This window comes from Dermacentor silvarum, chromosome 1 (assembly GCF_013339745.2).
Source record: "Dermacentor silvarum isolate Dsil-2018 chromosome 1, BIME_Dsil_1.4, whole genome shotgun sequence".
In the NCBI taxonomy this organism is placed as follows: domain Eukaryota; kingdom Metazoa; phylum Arthropoda; class Arachnida; order Ixodida; family Ixodidae; genus Dermacentor; species Dermacentor silvarum.
Window position 1 is genome coordinate 151720661 of NC_051154.1, and position 11357 is coordinate 151732017.

Sequence of the window (11357 nt, forward strand, 5' to 3'; positions counted from 1 at the left end):
CTAAGGCAGCCCTGTATTGTCTGCTATCCGCTCTACGTCGTGGACCACAAGACCAACTTGTGCTGGAAATAAGGCACCTATATCACCAACTAGCAGAAAAAGAATATGACAGCACTTTTCAGTGGCTCCAAGGCCACTGCGGCATCATAGGCGACGAACAGACGGAAGCAGCTGCTAGGAGGACTCACCAAAATGCTATGAAGGAACCCATCCTGCTATCAACAACCAATGCAGCAACAAAGCTTCGCATACTCGCGCATGATGCCACACGGTCCATGTGGAACACGCCAGGTTTCCGGCATACTCGACTGCACCGTCTGGACCCATCCCTGTGACTACGCATTCCATCTGGAGTTTCCCGAATCGAGACAAGTGCTCTCTGCCGACTGTGGCTTGGAGTATTTTTTCCGAATGATTTTGCTTGCCGCAAAGGAATGGCTGACAGTGCTGCCTGTGATGGTTGCGGCAGCGATAAAACAATCGAGCATATCCTGTGTCATTGTCCCCGCTACAGCTCCCAGAGACAGTCGTGACGGAGTTGGCACGCCTCGACGCCCGACCGCTTTTTAAGCAGACTATCTTAGAGTACCGGTTGATGTGGCCTCCACACTAGAAAGCCATTAGGTCGCTACTGAAGTTCCTCCGGTCAAGCGACCTGTTTGAACGACTGTGACACTCCTGAGTTCCTTTGTGTGTATGTGTGTGTGTGTGAGTGTGCGTGTGCGTGTGCGTGTGCGTGTGCGTGTGTGTGTGTGTGTGTGTGTGCGTGTGTGTGTGTGTGTGTGTGTGTGTGTGTGTGTGTGTGTGTGTGTGTGTGTGTGTGTGTGTGTGTGTGTGTGTGTGTGTGTGTGTGTGTGTGTGTGTGTGTGTGTGTGTGTGTGTGTGTGTGTGTGTGTGTGTGGGTGGGTGTGTGTGTCCCTCCCTGCCTTTCGCATCTCATTTATCTCTCTCTATCCAAAAATATTTGAACAAGGCTTTGCTTTTCCGCCACAGTGGCGCTATATACGGGAAAACAGAAAATGAGATATCAAACCTGTACGAGCTACATGGCGATCTAATGCTAGTGCAGAAGCTCGATCCGCCCTAGACATTTGACTGCATAGCCACAGAATGTTGTGCACGAGTATAGCCGCATTCAGCTGGTGTGGCACAAATACGCTGCTGAACAGGTGCTTGTGGTATATTACTGACACTCAGTAAGGGCAAACCCAACACTCACTTTGACATTGCTATCTCTGAACACAACCTGCTTTAATGCGATATTATTCTTTGACTATATCTCCCTCTCTTTACGTGTATTGCCTGTCCCGCGTGTTACCACCTTTTCCGTGAAGAAAGGGAACCGAGGGGCCCGATTTTTTTTAATCATATCATAAAAAGCCAACAAACAAAGACACCAAGGACAACATAGGGGAAATTACTTGTACTTAATAGTTGGATTTAAAAATGATAGAATAAATGGAAAGAAAAAAGAAACAGTGGCTTAGCTCGGCTATGCCAGGATATACGTAGCGTTAGCAAAGGTTCAGCTGAAGGTCCGAGTCGCACTGGCGCTTTCGCTGAGTTTCACAGTATATTCAGTCGATCGGCGAGCCTTGACGTCATCGACGGCGTTTTGTTGTTGCTGCAGGGGTGGTCGGGCACGTCGCTCAGCCTCCTGGCGACGCCGCTTTGCTAGACGTTCGTCCCTTTGCTCCAGTGTCTCCGCAGCACGTTTAGCCTTCTTCTGTTCATTCCTCCTACGCTCAACCGCTAATTGCCAGGCAACTACTTCGGGATCCGATGAGTCAAGCTTCTCCGTTCTTCTGCGCTGTTGAGCAGCATTTGCGCTCTCCTTCTCCATGGCTATACCACACTGGCAAACGCCAGTCAGAAGTAGAGCACTGCACGGGCTCGGGCTTACCCGAAAGCCCGAGCCCGGCCCGGCCCACGGGCCGGGCCGGGCCGGGTAGCACAGTTTTTTCACGGGCTCGGGCCGGGCTCGGGTTTTTTGACGCGGGCCCGGGCCGGGCTCGGGCTTTCTGGTGGTGTGCATGTAACGTGCAGCGAGTTATTCTCGGGTGTCTCAACTCTGAAAAACATTATTTTTCGGTCTCGGGCCGGGTTCGGGCCGGTTTCGAGTCGGGCTCGGGCCGGGCTCGGGCCTAAGGTAAAGGGGTGGCGGGCCGGGCCGGGCGGGTAACGTAGATTATTTCCGGGCCGGGCCCGGGTCTCGCCATAAAAGTTTTGATCGGGCTCGGGCGGGCCGCCCAACGTAAAAACGGGCCCGGGCCGGGCCCGGGCTGAAAAAATCGGCCCGTGCAGTGCTCTAGTCAGAAGCGCAGCGGCTCCAGCGCAGTGTCAGACGGCGACTGCACAGCGAGCGTGCGCCGGCGCCAGTGCGTCTACCACGGCTACGACGTCACTCCTCTGGAATGCGCAGATCGGCGGCGGTGAGTCGCGCGCGGCGGCGGCGGATTGCGCGAGAGGTGCCGGCTCCGGTGGCTCCGGTGCGCAAGCCGAGTGACATCACTTATCCTTGCGCATGCGCAGCACGGCTCTTGATGTTCCTCGCGAAACGGGCTTGGCTAGGCCAGTGTAGCTAACGCTACAAAATGCCTGAAAAAACAACTTGCCGCCGGTGGAGAACGATCCCACGTCATCGCATTACGCGTGCGATGCTCTAACCATTGAGCTACCGCGGCGCCGTTTTCCCATCCACTTTCTGGGGTATTTAAGTTTTCTACAACTAGAACTAAACTTGGAGTGTTAGCCAGTGCCACCACTCACAAACCTTGGCGGCGGATGTGGAACATCCTTTCTACCGCAGGCGTCACGGCTACGTGATCTTTTTGGGTGAAGGCAACTGGTCAATAAACCCACACATGTTACTTGAAGGCATCAATGATGCCTTATTCGAGACCCTCGTTATGTAATGAACGAGAAGTAAGGGAACTGAGGGGCCCGCTATTTATTAATCATACCACAAGAAGCCAACCAACAAAGACACCAAAGACAACATAGAGGAAATTTCTTGCACCTAATAATTGCATTAAAGAAATGATGGCTTAATGGAAATCAAAATGTATGAAAAAACAACTTGCCGCGGGGGGGGGGAACGATCCCAAGTCGTCGCATTACGCGTGCGATGCTAAGTGTGCAATCAGCATCGCACGCATACTGCGAGGACGTGGGATCGTTCCCCACCTGCGGCAACTTGTTTTTGAGCGAAAGCTCCCCTACGCCATGTCTCGCAAGGTCATTCATCGCGTGGCAACGACCTTGAACCGCCGGAGCGCGAGCCGCCGGAGCGCAAGTGCGGCAGGTGTGACGTCACGCCACGGGATCCGCTGCGGAGAGGCGTGGCTGCTGCATTCGCTCGGAGCCTCGCCGACGAGGTGCCACGTGACTAGGCCAGGGTTTAATGGCTGCTTCGCTAGCGCTTGGTTGCTCAGTCTCGCCATGGATGGCGCGCCGGCTGGGCCATCTGTGCGTGTGCTTTAGCGCAAGCGAAGGTTGAATCCAGTCATCCAGTAGATATAGCTAGACGGCAGGCTGCGAAATCTCAAGCAAATGCAAAGTTGGCTGCTGAAACACCAGAGCAAAGGAAGGCCAGATTAACACATTATAGAGAAGCTTACCAAGCGCGGAAGCGTGCATTATGAAACACTGTGGGCACAGTCTTTTGCAAAACCAAGCCAAAGAGACCCTCGCTCGTGATAACTAGGTTTACAAGAGTTAAACCTTAGCCAGTTTTTTTCTCATCAATTTTTATTTCCATTTACAGTACCATTTAGTTAAATCAATGGTTAAGTACAAGTAATTTCCCCTATGTTGTCCTCGGTGTCTTTCTTAGTTGGTTTCTTATGATACTCCTTTCCTGTAGCTGCATAATGGCGCACCAGATGGCGTACGAAGATGACGACGATTAGAGTTCATGTATGTGGCTATCAAGGAGGTTTCCGAGGGAGGCATATAAAGGAACATTAACGACGGGAATACTCCTAATGATGATTATGACGGCACGAATACGGCAAAGACATGACGGCGACGACGATGTCATGAGGACAATGACACGCACGTGACGATGACGTCGGCGGCATAATGACGAAAACAGCGACCATATGACGACACTGACGACACCACTATGTTGACGATGACGGCAACATGACGACTAGACGGCATGATGATGGCGGTGACAAGACGATGACGACACAACTTCGGCAATAACTATGGCGATGAAGCACGATGGTGACGATAATGGCGACGGCGACATATCGACATCGACGCATGACGATGATGGCATAGCGATGGTGACGTCCACGATGTCGACGACGATGACATAACCACAATTGGTATGTAGACGATGACGACACGACAATAACGAAGATGACAACTACCACAACGACGACGCATTGCATACCGACGACGGGGGTTATTTCGCAAGTGCGTACTCTTTGCAACTGCTATTGCACAACAGGAATTGTCACGTGCGTTGTTTCTCCATAATTTTAAAGCGAATATTTGTTTGCCTTTTCCTCCCACTTTGCAGATGTTTCTGGCTTTCGCTGCCTTGCACGATGCATCACGTATTGTCAGGCTACTATTGGCTTCTGGCTTCTTTATTGAAAGACAGGTCACGAAGAGTCAGGGTTTGGACCATCTTTATAGGCGATGTAGTAATTAGCTGGTGAGCTCGGTTCAACACAGTGGTTTAGAATGTGAACGCATGATGGCTCGTATATGCGAAGCTGAGCAGCCTTGATACACCGCGAACAATGGCTTGGAACGCCGTCGCCCATTTGCTCGTTAACATGATGCAAGGATGCGTCGATACGCAGTGATAACAAAGCAGTGGAACAAGCCCGTGTCATTTGTGGGTGCAAACAAGTACTTTGAAAAACAATTCCTGCAATACGATTTCGTTTTGGTGCGTATTGTGTGCTATAAGCTCTGCTTCCTGCCTGACCTGTCTGTGGTGTTGCAGCGCACCAAGCGAGCCCTTTTCCAGTGAAAGCATTTCCAGTTTCATCGTATACTCTACATACTTCATAATTGTCACTAAACAAGGACAGCGTTTTTCGCAAACACCAATAAAGCTTCGCTTGAGCCAATTCCACAGCCTGCGGGATCCGCATATTCTTGGTTTCTATATAATGGTCAGATTCAATATTCGAAAGAATTTCAGAGCCCCATAAACCTGCTTCAGTAGTTTTTTTTTTTTTTTTTTGGGGGGGGGGGGGGGACACCAAATCCATTGTTCCCTTCGTTGGCCTACTAATCGTTCAGAAATCGTTCATGCCCTCTGCGGCAAACAGGCTATTCATTGGTGCTTTGTACGTAATAGTACGCCGACCAAGCTGGTGAATAGTACAATTGCATCGACACTGTGCTTACGTGTCTTTTCAATCAATTCATCTTCCGAAGGTAACGCAACACCACTGAATCCAACTCCATAGAAACGGTAGTTAAAAAAAAACACAAAAATGAAGTCGGAGAAAGGCACGCAACGCTTGATCCCTCCGGAGTCACTACTGTGGACACGTTCGGCCATTTCAGCTTGTATGTAACCAGAAGAAGCCCTAGCGTCGCCATCAAAGACGTCCTTTGTTCAAACTAGAAGGAGTTTGTTCAGTGGCCTGGGTAAACAAAGTGTCACGGAGCTTTTCAGTTAGGGAACATCGAACTTCGAGCTAGGCTGAGCGACTAAATATAAAAAAGTCAAGTAGCAAAACAAATAATTATCTTTCTGTGTAGAAGTAGTACGAAATAGAGTAAAGAATACTGCGGCTGCGTTGATAAAAGCAGTTCCCCCATTTCGGTTAACTTTTCTTGTGTAGCTTGATTTTTCTCCCGGGAATGCTATTTTTCTGTCAAATAAGTTCCTGCCTATTATTTGAAAATTTTCTTTTACACTTCATTGGGGTAGCGTCGCAGTCGAGATAGCTCGAGGCAGTGCACAATATTTGCTCCCCTTTACTGCTGTCAAATTCTTGCCAACCAATACGCTGCAGTGTTGCGATGGTTGCGTATTTTGGGCTATTATTTTATCACTAACGTAAATCATCACTGTCGAGAATAACAGGAGTTGCTGCATTTCATGATCTTGCAAAATAGCACAGATACTTTTTTGTTATGGTTACCTGAATCGCAATTATTTGGGTGTTTCTTCTTGACAGCAGACTTACGCCGTCTATTCAAACAAGTGTTCAATACAATCCTCTCGTGAGGCTCCAGCGTGCAATCAATAGGGGGAGAAATAACATGGGGAGAAATAACAAGAGAAAAAAAAATCACCCTTCTTTGGAAGAAAAATAAATGTAGCGCATATTTACGCTAGACTTATTTTGTTCTGCTAAACAAAGCCCGTGCGAAAGATGTGAGATGATGATCTCCCTGTAACAAGTATTAGTAATAGTGCTCAAGCGCAGATCGCTAAAATGTATGGAGACTATTGGGCTATCATTCATGAAAAAATTTGCAAACTAAAAAGCTGTAACGACAAATCAGGGACAGTCTGTTGCAGAGGTCATCAGTAGTGGACAGTAAAGAAAGTGTGATTAGCTGTCATTTGACAGCCACGCCAATGTCGTTGGCGACCGAGTACGTACACAGAACGAATTAATTTAATTTTAGTGCGCGGTGTTTTTGACGTCGTAGCATTATATTCCTCATATGCCCTTTCTTTGGCTCCTTAAAACAGGCAGTGTATATTCGCCATAGTTTGATGCAAGGGTGCACTAACTGTACAAGATCTAGTGCGTAACTAACCCATCACCACTGTAATATACTTTGCTGCATTCGCCACGACGAATAGTAACCAACTTTCCAAATTATTGCTTTCGCTACAGTGTTAATTTATTGTGCAGTGGGCTGTTTTGCGTGTTATAAGTTCAACCTGACAAGTTCATCAGCACTCGCGTCTTTCATCACCATATGCGCATGCATCTCCGGTATTCTGTCCTGGCATGTGCGGTGGAGATTCTTCCCTGCAGACGTCTTAAGAAAATGCGGCTTTCTCGAACCATTTGCACTTAGAACAATTCTTCAGCACGTTTCCCGGCTCCAGTCTCTAAGCCTTGCTTTAAGGCAACATTCTCGAGCATTGTAGCCTCCTACCTCTCATCTCTTCCATCCGATTTAGTATAAAGAACCAGTTTCCGCAGCCAATTAACTTTGTAGTTGTGGCTTGTTCTGTCGCGTTTGTTTCCAACATTTCTCATCCTTTTGTCTGCGAACCACAGTTTCTTGCCATCAAGATGTGTGGTCAACGCGTATGAGCTACTCTATTCCCCAGGCCCTCAATAAAAGGGGTTTAAAATCAATACAACCATATAACCTTCCGTGCACGCGCCCCGGTAGCCCAGTGGCTATGGCGTGGCGCTGCTAAGCTCGAGATCGCTGTTTCGACCAAGGCCATGGCGTTCAAATTTCGGTGTGGGTGAAATGCAAAGACGCCCGTTTACTTAAACTTAGGTGCACGTTGAATAGCCCAAGATGTTCAAAATTAACCCGGAGCCGCCACTACGCCGTTCCCCATAATGAGATCATGGTCTTGACACGGGAAACCCCAGCATTTATTCAATTTTAACCTCCCATGCCGAAATGACGCTAAAATAGCCCGGCTTGAGCTATCTATATATTATGTGACTTGTCTGAATCTAACCTTTAGGTTAGATTTACGAAAATAAAACGCAGTAAAATATGATGCTGGTTTAGAAACCAGCATCGCATTTTACTGTGAACAGTCAGTTGAACATGGAAATGGTCCACTGGTGTATTCATTTGTTGTGGTTTGCTGCAGATCATCATCATCATTATCATCATCATCATCATCATCAGCCTATTTTATGTCCACTGCAGGACGAAGGCCTCTCCCTGCTATCTCCAATTATTCCTGTCTTGCGCCAGCGTATTCCAACTTGCGCCTGCAAATTTTCTAACTTCATCATCCCATCTGGTTTTCTGCCGACCTCGACTGCGCTTCCCTTCTCCTGGTATCCATTCTGTAACCCTAATCGTCCACCGGTTATCCATCCTACGAATTACATGGCCTACCCAGCTCCATTTCTTCCGCTTAATGTCAACTAGAATATCGGCTATCCCCGTTTGTTCTCTGATCCACACCGCTCTCTTCCTGTCTCTTAACGTTAGTCCTAAGATTTTTCGTTCCATCGCTCTTTGTGCGGTCCTTTACTTGTTCTCGAGCTTCTTTGTTAACCTCCAAGTTTCTGCCCCATATGTTAGCACCGGTAGAATGCAATGATTGTACACATTTCTTTTCAACGACAGTGGTAAGCTCCCAGTCAGGATTTGGCAATGCCTGCCGTATGCACTCCAACCCCATTTTATTCTTCTGTAAATTTTTTTCTCGTGATCAGGGTCCCCTGTGAGTAATTGACCTAGATAAACGTACTCCTTTACAGACTCTAGAGGCTGACTGGCGACCCTGAATTCTTGTTCCCTTTCCAGGCTATTGAACATTATCTTTGTCTTCTGCATATTAATTTTCAACCCCACTCTTAGACTTTCTCGGTTAAGGTGCTCTGCATGCCTGCAGATCCTCTGCAGGTTAAGGTCCTCTGCATGCATTGACTGCATGCCTAGAAGAAGTATTCAAGCCTTTAGACTGGAAAAGCTTAGGAGTGAGGATCAATGGCGAATATCTCAGCAACCTCCGATTTGCAGATGACTTTGCTGCAGATACAATGTAAAAAAGGCCTCCGGAGCACGTAGCATAAAATTGAGTCGAACAAACTTCGATAGGTTTGCGGCCAAGTTTTTTAACCACTACGCACAGTCACTTTGCACAAGCGAATGGATAAGCTAGCTAGATAAAGCGCTTCACTTCCTCTAGTCTTGAAGGCCGCAATGGGTTGGCCTCGAGGCATATACAGATGAAATGTGAGATTTCGGGGTTTGGGGAAAGTAGGCTGAAATGGGGGTGATTTCCGAGTAAAATTTAATTATCTAGGGCAAGTTTGATCTGTTCGCACAAAGCCAAACTCAGGTATCAGTATTGCGCTGCCCAAACTTTGTTTTATATGAACAGATAATACTCGTATTGCTATATCATTATCCTACGTCAGAATGTATCCGAAAGGAACAAAATTATCCGCCGTGGTGGCATAGTGGGTATGGCGTTGCGCTATTAAGCCCGAGGGTGCGGTGTCGAAACCCGGCCCTGGTAGCCGCATTTAGAATGGGGTGAAGTGCAAGAACGCCTGTGTACCGTGCATTGGGCGCCCGTTAAAGATCCCCAGGTGGTCAAAATAATGAGGAGTCCCTCACTACGGCGTGCGTCATAATGAAATCGTGGTTTTGGCACGTAAAACACCAGAATTCAATTTTTAACAAAATGTATTAGTGCGTGAAATTGGTTTTCGGTACGGTTGTTTTGGGTGAAAAGTGTGTAGGGTATGCAGCCAAAAATCCTAAATGCATGAAATATAATGCACGTCTGAAATATTACTCGTCAAATGACGAACAATGCTCGAAACAAATAAAACTGAAAGAGCCTTGGCGCATACTTGTGTTACTTCAATGAAATTCCACGAGTTATTCAGGTGTGACGTGTACTTCCAACATTCCAGGTGCAGCGGGTATTCCCAAAATCGCGCGGAGTCTGTACACGTAACTACGAATCGGGAGTTATAACAGTTGCTCGGAGTAATGTAATAATGAAATCAACAAAAGTCGGGAATTCTTTCTTTGTTTACACGTATCAAGTCTATGAAATGTTACTAATAGAATTAGCATTTCAGACTACTTTTACCGATCGTCGAATTCGGCATAGATCACAGCGTATAAATTTCACCAAGCAATCAAATGCGAGGTAAAAATGTAAATTTATCTTTAGCCACAAGGTTCAGGAATTGGAAAGCACTTGTTAATGCCCATATGCGCGGTTGTGCAAGCGAAATCCAATTTTAGAGCGACAGCTCTACTACTCCAGTTACAAATCCAGAAAACGCCTGGTTCCGTAAATCTGACCTTCAAGCTCAGCCAAGGTCATGATGATCATTATGATGATTTCATGACATCCCCTTTGAAATGGGCGGTGACAAATAGTCACCTAGCCTGCTTTATTTAATCAGATATGCCATACATATTTTATGCAGCATTTTTGTATACATTTCGTCAATCTTCTTTTTTCTCAATTGGATGGCGCGAAAGTACACCTTGCACTGATTTCACAGATTTTTTTCCACCAATACTATAAACGCCTCTTGCTTATCTCGACTGCTGACCGGTTGATGCTTCCGTCCACTCTAAACCCAAGCGCTTCTGGTAGGTGTACGTTATTTACGGGTCTCACTGGGTGAGTCCCCATTTCATTAGGATGTGCGGAGTGGTCTCCGGATTTTCGCTGCAGTATACACATGTGTCATCTAGTTGAGAATATTTGATCCGGTATTTATTGGTCCTTAGGTAACCGGCTCAAGCCTGTAATAGCAAGGCACTGTCCTTTCTGTTATCGTACAGATTTTCCCTTCTAATTTCCTTCTTCTCATTCTTGTAAATATCAATGGTCCTTTTTCTTTGCACTCTTTGAATCCAATCCACTGTCTCTATTTCTCTCACTTTCTTTCTAATGACTCCTGGTTGTCTATTTACAGTATGAATTATCCTGTACTTGGTTGCCAACTTTCTTGACCTCTTCCTCTATTTTGTGTCAACGCTTTTCAGGTACAGATACTTGTGCACTTTAGCCGCCCATTTAGTTTCATCCATGTTCATCAGTCTTTCTTCAAAAGTAAGTGCTCTGTGCTTCTCTGACTTCAAAAGAGGCCCAGTCCATGTCATCTTGCACTGCTTCATTTGTGGTTATATCGTGTCATCCTAAAGCCAACCCGCTTACTGATCTTTGGTTAACTTCCAACCCCGACAAGATATCCGACTTTGAGCATTGAATGGCAATTGCGAATGTTAGCGCTGGCACCATTACTCCTTTCCAGATTGCACGCACCACCTCATACTTTTGCAGCCCCACGGTGCTGGGTGTTTCATTATTGCTGCATTCCGCTTCCCCTTTATTTTCAGATTATCTTGGTGGGTGTTTGAGTAAGTCTTTCATTTGTTTATGTATACGCCGAGGTACTTATATTCCTTCACTATTGGTATGACTTGTTGTTGAATTGACACCACGTAATTACTCGTCTCTTCATTAAAGATCCTAATTCCCGATTTCTCTATGCTCAACTTAAGGCGTAGATTTGTCACTGCGTTGCCGCAGATATTCGCAAGCGGCTGCAAATCTCTTGGATTGTCCGCTAGTAGCACTATGTCGTCCGCATACATCAGTCCAGGGACCTTCTGTTGCAACATTTGTCCATTACGCATGTAAGATATATCAATTAACCCTAATTCGCTGTTTT